Genomic DNA, 18286 nt, shown 5'->3' on the forward strand with positions numbered 1-18286 from the left:
CTGTGCCTGTGTATATACATATATATATATATATTACATATATACATTTACAAATGTTACATATATATATTTAAAATAACTCTGAAGAAGAAAAATAGAAGAAAATTACTCTTTTTGTTTTACTGATTTATTTTTATTGATTGCCTGTCAAAATGCTCTCCTGCTGTGATGACAATTTTCCCTAGGTTCAAGCACTCTGGAGACCTAACTCTAAATAAGCAAAGAATTCAGGTCATCAAAGAGAAGGATTTCCATTGTAGATCAGTGCTTTTAACAAAAGTGACTCCTGAAACAACGCTAAACCTGTAGTCTTGGTTCTGTCTACGTAATTTAGAACTCTGCTCCATTTTTCCTGAATTTTTACCTGCTCCAGTCTCATTATTTTTCTCATGTGCTAATTTTTTTTCTGCTTTGAACCTACAGATTCTGGCTAATGATTGACACTTCTCTGTATGGAATAACATTAGCCATCTTAGGGCAGCTCTACCAAAAAAAGAAGTTGCTTTAAGGTTGGTCCAATAGTCTCTCATTGAAGACTGACTGAAATAACTCAGTAAGACCTTATTAGCTCCCTCTCTCATAGAAACTCCTCCCCACTCAGTTCAAGCCTATACTCTGTCTCAGAGAAACAATGGTTAACCTAGGAGGAATGCTGCTAAACACCAAAGCAATCACCTCATAGAAAATGAAGAATGTATAAGACTTTAGAGATACACTTTCAAGATTTTCCCTAGACTTATCATCTTTAGTATAGGGAAAAACAAATGTATACTAGGTCATCAGGAGAGAAAAGTGACCTAAAGTTCACTAAAGGCCATCTATTGTTTTTTGTAAACCCTAAACCTTCTCATTTATGCCTCTGCTTTGAGCAGTATTAATACTTCTATAGTATTCAGCATTCATTCAAAATGCATCAAAAAGTGGAAGCTTTTTCACTCCAGAAACCATTTAAAAATGTCTGCCTATTTGGCAAAGGCATCAAAAATGTAAATAAATTGACAAAGAATGTGTAAAATATCTACAGTGAGAACTAAATAAGTATTATTGAAATAAATTTAAAAATGTAGTAAATTATACTATCCTAATGAATGCAAAGACTCAATATTCTTAACACATCAATTATCTTAAAACTGATCTATAGATTCAATAGAAGTCTAAATATCCAAAACAGTTTTATTTGTAGAAATTGACAATCTGACACTAGAATTTAGAGGACAGTGGAAAGAACATAGATTAGCTATAATGGGTAAAACCCTAAAGTTATTCTCTAAATTTCTACATTTTGGTAGACCTGCCCTCCTTAATCACCAGTCATTGATTGGTGAGAATAGGGAGTGACTATGACAGATTTCATAATTTGAGTTAGATTATATTCCACAGTAAAAGTAACGAGACTTGATTGGAAGAGTCAAGATGGCAGAGAAGTAGCAGGCTGAGACTACTTCAGCTAGCAGGAGATCAGCTAGATAGCTTATCTAAAGATTGCAAACACCTACAAATCCAATGGCAGATTGAAGAGAAGAAGAACAGCAATTCTAGAAACAGAAAATCAACCACTTTCTGAAAGGTAGGACTGGCAGAGAAGTGAATCTATCCAAGATAGACCCCAGGGGGGAGGGCCGGCTCCTGGCAAGTGGCAGAGCAATGGAGCACAAAATCGGGACTTTTAAAAGTCTGTTCCACTGAGGGACATCGCTCTAGAGGCTAAACCAGGGGGAAGCCCACGTGGGGACAGCGTGGCCTCAGGTCCCACAGGGTCACAGAAGGATCGGGGGTGTCTGAGTGTCATAGAGCTTGCAGGTATTAGAACAGAGAAGCTGGCTACAGAGACAGAGCCGAGGAGTGAACTCCCAACTGGGGGTTACCTTGAACCAGTCACAGGCTTGGTGAGCTCGGAGCATGGCTGGAGGCCAGGGAGACGGGAGTAATTGGGTGCTGTTCTCTAAGGGCTCACTGAGGAGTGGGGCCCCGGGCTCTTGGCTCCTCTGGGCTGGAGACCAGGAGGCCGCCATATTCATTCCCGTCCTCCAGAACTACGGAAAGCACTCAGGGAACAAAAGCTCCTGAAAGCAAACCCGAGCGGTTTACTCAGCCTGGCCCCTGGTAAGGATGGTGCAATTCTGCCTGGGGCAAAGACACTTGAGAATCACTACAATAGGCCCCTCCCCCAGAAGATCAACAAGAAATCCAGCCAGGACCAAGTTCACCAACCAAGGAGTGCAGTTTCAATACCAAGGAGAGCAGTGGAATTCCAGAGGAGAAGAAACAAAGCATGGAACTCATGGCTTTCTCCCCATGATTCTTTAGTCTTACAGTTAATTTAATTTTTCTTCTTTTTCAATTTTTTTCTCTTCTTCTGGTAAATTTTTTTAACTTTTACTCTTTTCTTTTTTAACGTTTTTAAACTAGTTTGTCTAATATATATATGTATTTTTTCTTTTTTATACTTTTTCTTTATTCGTTTTCTTTTTTTATTTATCGCTTTTCTTTTCTTTTCTTTTCTTTTTTTCTTTCTTAAGCTCTTTTTATCCCCTTACTCCCCCCTCACGATTTGGGATCTCTTCTGATTTGGTTAAAGCATATTTTCCTGGGGTTGTTGCCACCCTTTTAGTATTTTGCTTGTTCCTTCATATACTCTTATCTGGACAAAATGACAAGGCATCAATACAGACACTGGTAATATGTCAGATCTAGAGTTCAGAATGACGATTCTCAAGATTGGAGCCGGGCTTGAAAAAGGCATGGAAGATATTAGAGAAACCTTCTCGGGAGATATAAAAGCCCTTTCTGGAGAAATAAAAGAACTAAAATCTAACCAAGTTGAAATCAAAAAAGCTTTTAATGAGGTGCAATCAAAAAATGGAAGCTTTCACTGCTAGGATAAATGAGGCAGAAGAAAGAATTAGCGATATAGAAGACCAAATGACAGAGAATAAAGAAGCTGAGCAAAAGAGGGACAAACAGCTACTGGACCACGAGGGGAGAATTCGAGAGATAAGTGACACCAAAGGACAAAACAACATTAGAATAATTAGGATTCCAGAAGAAGAAGAAAGAGGGAGGGGAGCAGAAGGTATATTGGAGAGAATTATTAGAGAGAATTTCCCCAATATGGCAAAGGGAACGAGCATCAAAATCCAGGAGGTGCAGAGAAACCCCCTCAAAATCAATAAGAATAGGTCCACACCCCATCAACTAATAGTAAAACTTACAAGTCTTAGTGACAAAGAGAAAATCCTGAAAGCAGCCTGGGAAAAGAAGTCTGTATCATACAATGGTAAAAATATTAGATTGGCAGCAGACTTATCCACAGTGACCTGGCAGGCCAGAAAGAGCTGGCATGATATATTCAGAGCACTAAACAAGAAAAACATGCAGCCAAGAATACTATATCCAGCTAGGCTATCATTGAAAATAGAAGGAGAGATTAAAAGCTTCCAGGACAAACAAAAACTGAAAGAATTTGCAAACACCAAACCCGCTCAACAGGAAATATTGAAAGGGGTCCTCTAAGCAAAGAGAGAGCCTACAAGTGGTAGATCAGTAAGGAACAGAGACAATATACAGTAACAGTCACCTTACAGGCAATATAATGGCACTAAATTCATATCTCTCAATAGTTACCCTTAATGTTAATGGGCTAAATGCCCCAATCAAAAGACACAGGGTATCAGAATGGATAAAAAAATAAAAACATCTATATGTGGCCTACAAGAAACTCATTCTAAATCCGAAAACACCTCCAGATTTAAAGTCAGGGGGTGGAAAAGAATTTACCACGCTAATGAACATCAGAAGAATGCAGGAAGGGTCATCCTTATATCAGATCAATTATATTTTTTTAAAAAGATTTTATTTATTTATTTAACAGAGAGAGATCACAAGTATGCACATAGGCAGGCAGAGAGAGAGAGAGGGAAGCAGGCTCCTTGCTGAGCAGAGAGCCCAATGCGGGACTCGATCCCAGGACCCTGAGATCATGACCTGAGCCGAAGGCAGCGGCTTAACCCACTGAGCCACCCAGGCGCCCCAGAACGATTAGATTTTAAGTCAAAGATTATAGAGATGAGGAAGGATACTATATCATACTCAAAGGATCTGTCCAACAAGAAGATTTAACAATTTTAAATATCTATGCCACCAATGTGGGAGCAGCCAACTATATAAACCAATTAATAACAAAATCAAAGAAACACATCAACAATAATAGTAGGGGACTTTAACACTCCCCTCACTGAAATGGACAGATCATCCAAGCAAAAGATCAACAAGGAAATAAAGGCCTTAAATGACACACTGAACCACATGGACATCACAGATATATTCAGAACATTTCATCCCAAAGCAACAGAATACACATTCTTCTCTGGTGCACATGGAACATTCTCCAGAATAGATCACATCCTCAGTCTTAAATCAGGCCTCGACCGGTATCAAAAGATTGGGATCATTCCCTGCATATTTTCAAACCACAATGCTCAATCACAAGAGGAAATATAAAGAACCCAAATACATGGAGACTAAAAGCATCCTTCTAAAGAATGAGTGGGTCAACCAGGAAATTAAAGAAGAACTGAAAAAATTCATGGAAACAAATGATAATGAAAACACAACAGTTCAAAATCTGTGGGACACAACAAAGGTAGTCCTGAGAGGAAAATATAGCAGTACAAGCTTTTCTCAAAAAGCAAGAAAGGTCTCAGGTAAACAACCTAACCCTACACCTAAAGGGGCTGGAGAAAGAACAAGAAAGGAACCCTAAACTCAGCAGGAGAAGAGAAATCATAAAGATTAGAGCAGAAATCGATAAAATAGAAACCAAAAAAAAAAAAAAAAAAAAAAAAACAAAAATAGAACAAATCAATGAAACTAGGAGCTGGTTCTTTGAAAGAATTAATAAGATTGATAAACCCCTGGCAAGACTTATCAAAAAGAAAAGAGAAAGGACCCAAATAAATAAAATCATGAATGAAAGAGGAAAGATCACAACTAACACCAAAAAAAATACAGATAATTATAAGAACATACTGTGAGTAACTCTACGCCAACAAATTTGAAAATATGGAAGAAATGGATGCATTCCTAGAGACATATAAACTACCACAACTGAACCAGGAAGAAATAGAAAGCCTGAACAGACCCATAACCAGTAAGGAGACTGAAATAGTCATTAAAAATCTCCAAACAAACAAAAGCCCAGGGCCAGACGGCTTCCTGGGAGAATTCCAGCAAACATTTAAAGAACTAACTCCTATTCTCCTGAAACTGTTCCCAAAAAATAGAAATGGAAGGAAAATTTCCAAACTCATTTTATGAGGCCAGCATCACCTTGATCCCAAAACAAGAAAAGAATCCCATAAAAAAAGAGAACTACAGACCAATATCCTTGATGAACACAGATGTGAAAATTGTCACAAAAATACTAGCCAATAGGATTCAACAGTACATTAAAAGGATTGTTCACCACTACCAAGTGGGATTTATTCCAGGGCTACAAGTTTGGTTCAACATCTGCAAATCAAGCAATGTGATACAACACATTAATAAAGGAAAGAACAAGAACCATATGACACTCTCAATAGATGCTGAAAAAGCATTTGACAAAGTACAGCATCCCTTCCTGATCAAAACTCTTTAAAGTGTAGGGATAGAGGGCACATAACCTCAATATTATCAAAGCCATCTATGAAAAACCGACCAAAAATATCATTCTCAATGGAGAAAAACTGAAAGCTTTTCTGCTAAGGTCAGGAACACGGCAGGGATGTCCACTATCACCACTGCTATTCAACATAGTACTAGAGGTCCTAGCCTCAGCAATCAGACAACAAAAGGAAATTAAAGGCATCCAAATCAGCCAAGAAGAAGTCAAACTATCACTCTTTGCAGATGATATGATACTATATGTGGAAAACCCAAAAGACTCCACTCCAAAACTGCTAGAACTTGTACAGCAATTCAGTAAAGTGTCAGTATATAAAATCAATGTGCATAAATCAGTTGCATTTCTCTATACCAACAAAAAGACAGAAGAAAGAGAAATTAAGGAGTCAATCCCATTTACAATTGTACCCAAAACCATAAGATACCTAGTAATAAACCTAACCAAAGAGACACAGAATCTATACTCAGAAAACTATAAAGTACTCATGAAAGAAATTGAGGAAGACACAAAGAAAAGGAAAAATATTCCATGCTCCTGGATCGGAAGAATAAGTATTGTGAAAATGTCTACGCTACCTAAAGCAATCTACACATTTAATGCAATTCCTATTAAAGTACCATCCATCTTTTTCAAAGAAATGAAACAAATAATCCTAAAATTTATATGGAACCAGAAAAGACCTCGAATAGCCAAAGAATACTGAAAAAGAAAGCCAAAGCTGGTGGCATCACAATTCCGGACTTCAAGCTCTATTACAAAGCTGTCATCATTAAGATAGCATGGTGCTGGCACAAAAACAGACACAAAGGTCAATGGAACAGAATAGAGAGCCCAGAAATAGACCCTCAACTCTATGGTCAACTTATCTTCGACAAAGCAGGAAAGAATGTCCAATGGAAAAATGACAGCCTCTTCAATAAATGGTGCTGGGAAAATTGGACAACCACATGCAGAAAAATGAAATTGGACCATTTCCTTACACCCCACACGAAAATAGACTCAAAATGGATGAAGGACCTCAATGTGAGAAAGGAATTCATCAAAATCCTTGAGGAGAACACAGGCAGCAACCTCTTTGACCTCAGCCACAGCAACATCTTCCTAGGAATATCGCCAAAGGCAAGGGAAGCAAGGGCAAAAATGAACTATTGGGATTTTATCAAGATCAAAAGCTTTTGCACAGCAAAGGAAACAATAAACAAAACCAAAAGACAACTGACAGAATGGGAGAAGATATTTGCAAATGACATATCAGATAAAGGGCTAGTGTCCAAAATCTATAAAGAACTTAGCAAACCTAACACCCAAAGAACAAATAATCCAATCAACAAATGGGCAAGAAGACATGAACAGACATTTCTGCAAAGAAGACATTCAGATGGCCAACAGACACATGAAAAAGTGCTCCATATCACTCGGCATCAGGGAAATACAAATCAAAACCGCAATGAGATATCACCTCACACCAGTCAGAATGGCTAAAATTAACAAGTCAGGAAATGACAGATGCTGGCAAGGATGCGGAGAAAGGGTGGTGGAAATGCAAGCTGGTGCAACCACTCTGGAAAACAGCATGGAGGTTCCTCAAAATGTTGAAAGTAGAACTATACTAAATGACCCAGCAATTGCACTACTGGGTATTTACCCTAAAGATACAAACGTAGTGATCCGAAGGGGCACGTGCACCCGAATGTTTATAGCAGCAATATCTACAATAGCCAAACTATGGAAAGAACCTAGATGTCCATCAACAGATGAATGGATCAAGAAGATGTGGTATATATACACAATGGAATACTATGCAGCCATCAAAAGAAATGAAATCTTGCCATTTGTGATGACGTGGATGGAATTAGAGGGTATCATGCTTAGTGAAATAAGTCAAGCGGAGAAAGACAACTATCATATGATCTCCCTGATATGAAGAAGTGGAGAGGCAACATGGGGGGTTAAGGGGTAGAAGAATAAATGAAACAAGATGGGATTGGGAGGGAGACAAACCATAAGTGACTCTTAATCTCACAAAACAAACTGAGGGTTGCTGGGGGGAGGAGGGTTGGGAGAAGGGGGGTGGGATTATGGACATTGGGAAGGGTATGTGCTATGGTGAATGCTGTGAAGTGTGTAAACCTGGTGATTCACAGACCTGTACCCCCTGGGGATTAAAATATAGTATATGTTTATTAAAAAAAAAAATAAAGGGACTTTGCAGTTTGACCTAAGGTCCCTTATCAGTTGATTTTGAGTCAGTCAAAGATTATCCTAGGTAGGCCAGACCTAGTCAGGAGAGCTCTTCAAATAAACTGGATTCTGAATCTGAAATTTGAAATATAATAAGGGCCTATGGAAGGGGCTATGTGGCAAGAACCTAATGAGGGAGGCCCTCTAGGAGGTGAAAGTGGTCTTTGGTCAGACAGCCAGCAAAAATACATGGATTTCTGACCTACAGCTACAAGGGTTAAAGTTCCAAATAATCTGAATGAATCTGGAAGGGGATCCTGAGCTCTATCCAGACACGCACACGGTTCCAGTCAACCTCTTGATTTCAGCCTTGAGACCCTAAGAGCCCAGTCATGCTGCACTTAATGTCTGACCTAAGAAAACTGAAATAATAAATGAGTATCTTAAGCCCTAAGGTTCAGCTAATTTGTCACGCAGCAATGTGAAATTAATACAACCCACACAATTTTGAAAAGTAAAGCGAAGTTGGAGAATATATATATATGAAATCTGATGTTAAGACTTAAAAAGCCACAGTAATCCAGACAATTTTGTATCACTGAAAAGTTATACATAATGATCAATGAAATACTTAAGAATGTCTGGAGTAGACTGAGAAATTATAAATCATTTTTTGGCAAAGATGCAAAGGTAATTTAATGAAGAGTGATAATCTTTTCCACAAACTGTGCTGGAACAATGGTATATTTATATGAAAAAATATGAACCCTGACCACTGATATCATGCTGTTAATCTTCTAGAAGATAACACAGTAGAAAAATCATAGTGATATGGTCTTAAGCAAATATTTCAAAGACAGAACCAAACACACACACACGAAAATAATCATAGATTGCACTTCCAAATTTGAAAGTATAGCTCTTGCAGTCCAAGTGTCCATCGACAGGTGAATAAAGAATGCATAATACAGGGGCGCCTGGGTGGCTCAGTGGGTTAAGCCGCTGCCTTCGGCTCAGGTCATGATCTCAGGGTCCTGGGATTGAGTCCCGCATCGGGCTCTCTGATCGGCAGGGAGCCTGCTTCCCTCTCTCTCTCTCTCTGCCTGCCTCTCCGACTACTTGTGATTTCTCTCTGTCAAATAAATAAATAAAATCTTAAAAAAAAAAAAAAAAAAGAATGTATGATACACACACACACACACACACACACACACACACACACACGAATATTATTCAGCCTTGAAAAAGAATGAAACCTTGCCATTTGCAACAACATAGATGGATCTAGAGAATATAATGCTGAGCAAAATGAGTTAGTCAGAAAAAGACAGACACTGTATCATTTCACTCATATGTAGAATTTAGGAAACAAAACTGAGAGAGAGAGAGAAAGAGAGAGACCAAGAAACAGACTTAAGTTTGGAGAACAGATGGTTACCAGAGAGGTGGTGGGTGGGGGATGGGCGAGATAGCTGTTGGGGATTAAGGGTAAACTTATCATGAGTACTGAGTAATATACAGAACTGTTCAATTGCTATATTGTATATCTGAAATTAATCTAACACTGGATGCTAACTATACTGGATTTAGCTGTACATAGTCCTGGCAAGTTATGTAGAGCAAGTGCTATTTTCATATAATATAGGTGACCATGTAAAAGAATTTAACCACTTTGAAAAGCAGTTGGCTCTTTCTTAAAAAGTTGTCATACACCTAGCACAGAATCCAGCCACCCCATTCCTAAGTGTTCCCTTGTGATAAATGCAGACATATGCCAACACAAAGATTTTTACAAGAATAGCCACTTTATAATATATACATTATAATAATATATATAATTATATATATATATGCTTATATGTAAATAACTCATTGATATTCTTGAATGCCTAATAACATAGCTTTTATGTGTTGCCCCTTTCCCTTCACCTGCGCAGGTGAGAAAGAACAAGGAAAAATTTCCTCAGAATAAGAAATGCTCCCAGAAAAGTACTGACCCTCCTCTTCTTAGACTTTTCATTAACTTCCATGGAGACTGAATTTGGCTGCACAGAGAACATGGAAACTTGGTTTAAGACATTTGATTCATTTGTTAAGCAACTTTGAGGTCTAGGAATTTTAGTGACTGAGCCAAGGTCATATGGTGTTAAAGGCATAATTGGCACAAGATAGGTGTGCAGGCATCAGGTTATTTCCAAGTTCCAGGCCTGATTGTTTTCTCTTTCTTTTCTCTTAGACTAGTTTTTTGTTTGTTTGTTTTTTAAAGATGGTATTCATTTATTTGACAGAGAGAGAGAGAGTACAAGCAGGGGGAGTGGGAGAGGGAGAAGCAGGCTCTCTCCTGAGCAGGGAGCCCAATGTGGGGCTCAATCCCAGGACCCTGGGATCATAACCTTAGCCGAAGGCAGATGCTTAAATGGCTGAACTGCCCAGGTGCCCCTAAATTAGCTTTTCTTTGCTTATGTGAATTTTCAATGTGGGAAGACTACCATATTAGCAAATACTTCTACATAATGATACCTGACATACATATTATGGAGAGTTTTAGAGACTGTATATATAACTGCATTTTTTAACATCTAAAAAAGTTAAGCTCATTGTCATAAATTACACTCTATATAAAATCTCATTTTTATTGACTCTTCCAGGTTTAATTAAATTGTTCTTTTCTATACCTTCTCTTCAGCTGGTCTACTTAAGCCAACCTGCCAATTTCATCCATTTTGTTTATATGTTTAAAGCTACCACATGCATTTGGGTAAGTCAGCTCAATCTTTGTACTTTTCAAATTCAATTAAGTTGAAAGCTTTGTCTAGTTTGATAAGAGACAAGTGCTGAAAGCTAATGCCTCTCAGAAAAATGTTACAAGGACAAAATATCATTTAATAGAGAAAAGGAAAACATATCTTTAATTTAACAGATAATCAAGTAAGTTTTTTTTAAATACTCCATCAGTTATAAAGAAGATATGATTTAATACCATATGTGGTTTCAAATGGCTTTATTTAACACATACTACAAGAGTGACCTTATTTCTTTATTTGACAAAAGATTAAAAAGGCACATTTTCTGCAGAAACACGTTAATGTTCAGTAATCCTAAAAATGGCTTTAACTTTGTAACTATATATAATAGACTTAGTTCGTGTTCACAGAACTGATAAAGTCAAGTTTGATTTTTACTGATTTGTATTCAAAATTAGGACAACATTCTTGGTGTGAAACCTTCTCAGTATATGTATTTTCAAGTGCCTTATGTTTCTCCCACCTACACTGTGAGGTTTGCTTCAGGCCTGCTTAGCTAATATTTCAAGGCCAGAAATATGTATTAAACCTATGTCTATGTCAAACACTATGAAACATCCTGTGGACAGGCTTGTGACTATGGCCTTAATGCCCCCTAAAAATCATGTCCTGAGAAGGCCAACAGTTTCATGCTTAACTGTTACATTAAGACAATTACAAAGGGTCTTAACAACAGACTTAGAAAAGTCAATGAATCTCTATCATCAGGAGTAACACAGGATTATGGACAGAAAAAGTTATGGTTCGGTTGTGACTTAAGGGTTAAAGTGATGTGTTAAGAGATATTTTAAGCTGGGCAACAGATATAAACAGAATGGACAGATAGGTTTTATGGGCCTGAGTATGTACTATAACTAGAGCAGAGCACAGGTTAAGTATGTTTGAGAGGATGAGCTTGGGAAGGTAAGGGAGGACTTGGCTGGAAAAGGCTGTCAGGCTAATTGGGGCATCATTTATATTTCAAAAAATTTGTCAGGCTGCTGTGTACAGTATAGACCTGAAGTTAATTACTACTCTAAAACCTTTTCTGACTTGCCTACTGCAACTGTAGAGTAAAAGAGTAGTATTCTGCCTTGAAGAGCAGGAGGGTGTTAGAGACAACAGGTAAGCGCACAGAAACAGAAATAAGTAGGACACTTGGGGGGCTCATTCAGTTAGGTGTCTGCCTTCAGCTCAACAGCTCAGGATCCCAGGTCCTGGAACTGAGTCCCGCATTGGTCTCCCTCCTCAGTGGGGAGTCTGCTTTTCCCTCTGCTCCTCCCCTTCATGCGTGTGTGCGCTCTCTCTCAAATAAATAAATACAATCTTTAAAAACTGAAATGGAAATGAGTATACATGTGTTAGTTTGGAGACAGTAAAAGTAGCAGGACTTACACATTTTATCAGACTTTTCTTTCTTACTACAAATTCCAACACTTCTGCAGAAGATTTCAAAAGTAAAGATGTAGGGATCATTTCTTTTTCTTTGAAGTACCAATGGTCGAGTCATTTCAATCTGATTTTACAACTGCTTACTATCTGTGATAAATACCCACATTCTCAGGGATTTTTTTACATTGTTTCAATTTTTTTAAAAAAAGTATCTCTCAGTGGCTAGTGTTTTGCAAGTAGCCATGTCCTTACTTGATGGGTGCTAATAATAATCTCTTGTTGGAATGTATCTCCCCTTCAATAATACACACCCACATGCACACTACACTTTCATTATGACTCTAAAATCTTTGGTGAAAATAATTATTTCCTATTTAGACTGATTATATGATACTATTTCCCATTGGGAAATTTCTACTTCAAACAGAAAATCTGTAAATCCAATAATAATTTTTTTGCTAACCATAGATGATATTTGAAGGGAAACAAGTAAATAACAAAGAGGTAGTGTGATTCATACTAGCAAGAATTAGAATAAACCAAATATTTATCTCTTCTATTCTAAGTGAATCTCACATTTATTATCTACATATTAGTAAAGCAATTCAATATTATAACTTAAAAATTTTTTAAATGTAAAAATTTTTTAATTATAAAAACTTAAAAAAAATTTAAAAACAGTACTTTTCACAGTAGTTAAAGTGAACTATTATTTTTGTTCACTCATTTGATTTAGGTACTAAAACTCAGAGATAATACCTAAGCGATTTATGACATGTCTCTAGTCTGCGCCATCTATAAAATAAAGAAAATGGAAAAAACAGTCTCTAAATCCCCTTTTATCTCTTAAAAATCCCTCTCCCTTATAATTACCAGTATGAGTCTCTTTTTTTAACTTTTGAAAATAGAGAATTTTAAGAAACTGTTTAATAATGATTCTTTGGAATTTATACTTTAATGGGCAGCCATATTTATCCCCTAAATTAGGTCTCAAAGGTCAAAAAGCAATCAATTATCTACTGTTTTCCTGCTTTAATTGGTAGTATATGTTTGACAAAGCTTTAAACATCAATGTTTGCTTTCTGTCTCTAAAATATGAAAGGCTCCAGGAGGAAAAGGGAGATCTTTTGTAATACATAATGGATAGAAGTTCCCAAATTAAATATCTATATTTAATTGCCTTGGTGTCTCTAATTTTCTCATGAAGTTCTGTATAATCGGTAGCATTTACCTTTTTATGTTATTTGCATAAGCATATCAGGATATCTGAATATTTTAATAGAGATTTAAGAGACCTCCGAGGATATTCACTGATATATTAAGAATCATGTAAATCATCAAAAAATTTAAATAAAGTAAATAAAAAAGAAAACTGACAATTTTACAGAAAGGTTATAAATAATGATATATAGATGTCCTTCCTATTTTCTGTTCTAGCTCTTAGCTCTTTAAGACAGATAAATAAGAACAGCGATAATAAGGGTTCTTTATATTGTCATTCTTTTTTTTTTTTTTTTTTTAAATCCGATTTAGTGCTCACAAAAAATCTTCAAGTCAGGACTCTTAGCCTTACTTCATCAATGAAAATCTGAAGCTAAGAAAAGTGAAGTTACTTGCCCTAAGCTTCAAAACTAAGAGATGACAAAGATTAGGAATCCAAATGTATTGCTCAACCTGATTATCCACTCATTTTCCAGGGCATGTCACTAGACAGTATATCACCCAATGATGGGTAATTAACTCAAGACCATCATGTCATCCTACACCTACACCTTTTTCATTACTGAGATTGTACTCTGCCCACAGGATTCACATGTTTGCTTCTGCAACTGTGAACTTCAGATCACCTCTGGCATATGCTGACTTAGTATGGTAAGGTGATCAACTCATCCTTGTTTTCCTGGGACTCTCTACTTTTAGTGTTAAACATCCTGTATTCTATGTGCCCCCTAAGTTCCAGGCAAACCAGCATAGCTCCAGACAGCTCCATCAGTAGCAGGCCAAAAAGGACAGACCATCATGAATGACCCTCAAATGTGGACACTGACTTTTCTTTACAGACTCTGCCTTACCTAACCCCACCGTACTCATCTTTTTTCAAGCATAAGGCATATGCTGCAGAAGATGTTGCCCCAGTAAAAGTAGCCAGATTCCAGTTACTTGGAGAGGCATCTTCTGTCTGGAGGGATGCTGGACACTGGCTCTCTTAATAACCAGAAACACCATTTTAACAGTTTTTATTCTAGCATTCATATCTCTTAGTTGCTTTTTTTTTTTTTTTTATCTTAATTCATAGCATGCATTTGCTGGCTTAGAGAATGCCAGATTTTATGTGCTTAGTGGAGAAACATGGGAGAAAGTTGTGTTTCCAAAACATCTGGAGAAACAAATATTTTCTCACTGTTTATTTTCAGTCCCCTTTTCCAATTCAATAATATTTGCTCTCTTACTGTAATAAGATAAGCTAGAGAATAATGAGAATGCAAGCTGGTTTTACCTTGAGAAATGCTTCAGGGAAAACAATTCTAACACTGAAGTTGAGAATTGTCAGGTTTATTAAATAATTCTGCTCTCGATGAAACCATCAATACCTGTGTTTTTAAAACATTACTAACCATCACTCAATAAGGATAATAACCCAGAGAAACAAACTTCAATTCAAATTTCTGCTGAGCAATTATTTGGATTAAATGATTTAAAAAAAAAACACTCTTATAAATCATTTCAGTAAGACTACATAAGATATTTACATGATATCCAAATCAAGATAATCAAGATAAGGAAGGAACTATGAATGACAATGTCCAACCCCAGTTTAAATATTGTCCCCATTGATAAAATGACATATGTTTGCCTAGAAAAACCTTAGGGTCTACTACAATAGAGAAAAATACTATACATTTAATATTTTACTTTTGGAGGGACCTTAAATTTAAGAAGGTCAGAGATGGTATTAACATAGAAATTTCATCAATTTCATAGACATTTTAAGGGAATGTTTCCAAATAGGATTTAATAATTGAATAATAGAGAACCAAAATTAGAAGACCTGTGTTCCCAATCCACCTTTAACACTGACTTGCCTGGTGATCTTAGCCAATTTCCTTTAATTCTCTGATTGTTACTGAACTTAAGTATATAAAGGACTTAGGTGTCTTTAAACTCAGTCAGTGACTATACAAGCATCTTTAAGCTCAACTGGTGATAATTATTTTTAAGGTGGTAAATGAAGAGACTCTATTCAACAATGGGGAAAGAAATCAGAAATTATTAGACATTCAAATATTTTATATTACCTTCGTGAGCAACTTATGATCAGGTAATGATCACTATTCTTTCATGCTTTTCAGCATTAACTTGTGATATTTAATTTCTCAATCATCAACAGTAAATATTTGTTAATTTTATTATTTTAAGTCACATTTTTTTTAATCCCTTTATCTATTTGGTACTCATTTAACTGGCAGGTGTTATTTAGTATCTATTGGATTCCAGGCATTAAACAAAGAATAAGAATCTAGAGAACTTGACTGAGACCTTTTAGAAACTCAGACCTCAGTAGAAAGACAACCAGGATTTCCTGAACTTTCACTTTAATGATACGTATTGACACAAGTTCTAAAAAACTACAGAACCAAGCAATGAATGGGCCCTTTCCTAACAAACCACTGAAACATTATATTGTCACTGGGAATTAAACAGCAGCTGCTTGATTACAAACAGCACCATTTGGTAGACTTCTATGAACATTAAACAAAGAATAACCCATTTGATTTCTTCATATTTCCAAACAAGTTTTGAATTTCTGCCTTAAGCTGTATTTTACGCCAATAAAATTAACTGAGGATATCCTTTGATAAAAGTCACACTGCAATTTTGTATCTTAAATAATCCTCCTCAGGTTGGCAAAAAATAATGTGTTGTTCTAATAAATTGTAGTACCAATATTCATTCAGAAAATATTTGATTAACTAATTTTGCATCAGGTACTATAAATAAAACAGTAAACAGACATGGTCCTTGATCTCAGGAATCTTAAAAGTCAAATCAAATTGGCTTAAATTAAAGTAAACAAAGCCCCGAAAAATTACTTGATTTGTCCAAAGTCATACAGCTGATAAGTGTGAGTGCTGTGTCTTGAACTCATCTCCTGACTTCCAAATTACTGCCTTCTCTAAGGTCCCATGTGACTCTTGTTTAAGAGTTTTAAAATCATAGTCTGGGAACCACATGACATAAAGTAGTCTGTCTGTGAGAAATTTGGAAAATGGGTACTACTTCTATGTGATTTTTTTTTTTTTTTAACAAAGAGTATCCCTAATAGAAGTTCTAGGAATGGAAACTAGCCTTTCCTGCACATGCTCTCTCAGCATTATTGTGACTTACTCATGTGCATCGAGCAAAGACCGCATGGAATGGAAGCCAAGTGACAGCTGGTATGCGATTTTTACAGTCATTTTCAACTCTAAATCTCCCTAAATAAGAACGTAAAATTAAATTACAATTAGAACCATATATTCCCTCATAGGAGCACAGTCATACTGACTCTCAGGGGGTTGGGAGGGAGGCATATTTTGTAGACATAACTTGGTTGATATGATTATACATTTTTTAATGATTAAATTCTCCCATTTGGGAGCCACGACCTGGCTTCTTTACAAGTATTCATTTGTTTACAATCTTTTCACATGATGGTTATTTTCTTCCATTTCTGGGTCTAAATGAAGATAAAATAACTCATTCTCATCTAGAATAACTGCTGCTTTCAATCATCTATATGTGCTGTAGCATAGCTGTTCAATATTAAGCTTGGCATTTAAAGTATTTAGGATTGACTGAAAGTGTTCAGAAAGGATAAAAGCTTAGTGAACTAATTCAGGAAAAAATCATATTTATCGGAGCCAATTTCTGTAGCTTGACATTTTATGATTTACTTCTAAGCTGCTAAAATAGCTTAAGAAACCTTTTCCTCCTGGTCTGTATGATTTTTTTCTTGTATTCTGCCTAATCCTGCCTGAAATTTGTGCAATTAATATCGATGCAGGCATCAAATCCACTGACAATGATCACCCAGGAATTATGCCTGATTAGGAAGAGTTTTATACTTAACATGTCTGTTAGCTTCATGATAACTGCACCGGAGAGATTCTGGAAACCAGAGATACTAGTGAATTTCTTGGATGCAATCAAATTTATACAGGAAATGAATTCTCCCTCCGTGGGGCACCTTCCAACTCTTGAGATTTTTATTTTAGAAGTTCTTACCCACAGATCTTTTAAAGAAAGAAATGAGGAAATGTTTACTCTTTGGTTTGGAGTTAGAAAAATGGAATTAAGAGCCTTGACTGAAAATACTTGAATAACGTACCAAGTCCTGATGAAAGTCTCATATAAAAGAAGATGACAAGTAATTTTTCATAAGGAAACCAGAACCAGTCAGAGTAATTAAGGTAAAAACCTCCCCCCCCAAAAGCATGTTAATTAAGGTAAAAACCTCCCCCCCCAAAAAGCATGTTATCCATTAAGAGCAAAACAAGGGATTTCCACAGAAACAATGAATATCAAATAATCTCATAAATTTTTCAATTTCTGTTACCCCTTAAAGACTGTACCGTGCTTTGCCTAAATGGTCATTTTATATGATTTATAAAAATATACTTTCAAAAAATGAATAAAGGAGAAGTATCTCAGAAAAGTATCTGTATCTCAATCTATTCTCTGAATGATTTATAGTTCTGTTTCATCTTACACGTTTATACAAGTATTATCACCTCAGATGTTATGCATTTCTATGTCTAAATTGTATATATTAAATCAGATAAAAAGGTAGTTTTATTGATTTCTGATACTATCTCCTAACTTACGGTGACCATGCCTATGGTTTATTAAGCCCTTATTTGTGCCAATCATTTTGCCAAAAATGGTACTTTAAATCATTACATCCTTGAAAACTAACATGTAGATAATTTATTTTTTTTATAGAAGAAGAAACTGAGGTTCAGGAAGAGGATTTGGGTAATCACAAAACTATTAATGGAAGAGCTACAAGTCAGAGGCAAATATAGTTGATTTCAAATCTCATCTATTATGTTTCAATTTAGACCAAATCCTAATAGGTCTAGGACAGGAAGTTTGTGTGCAACTACACTGTGTAAAAGCTAGATGTGTAGGTCTATAAACTTCGTAATCAGAATAGCTTGTTCTATAAAACAGAGATTGTCAATAACTCATAAGTTGCTGTGAGCATTGCACGAGGCAATGAATA

The sequence above is a fragment of the Mustela lutreola genome, chromosome 16 (genome assembly GCF_030435805.1).
Source record: "Mustela lutreola isolate mMusLut2 chromosome 16, mMusLut2.pri, whole genome shotgun sequence".
Taxonomy (NCBI): domain Eukaryota; kingdom Metazoa; phylum Chordata; class Mammalia; order Carnivora; family Mustelidae; genus Mustela; species Mustela lutreola.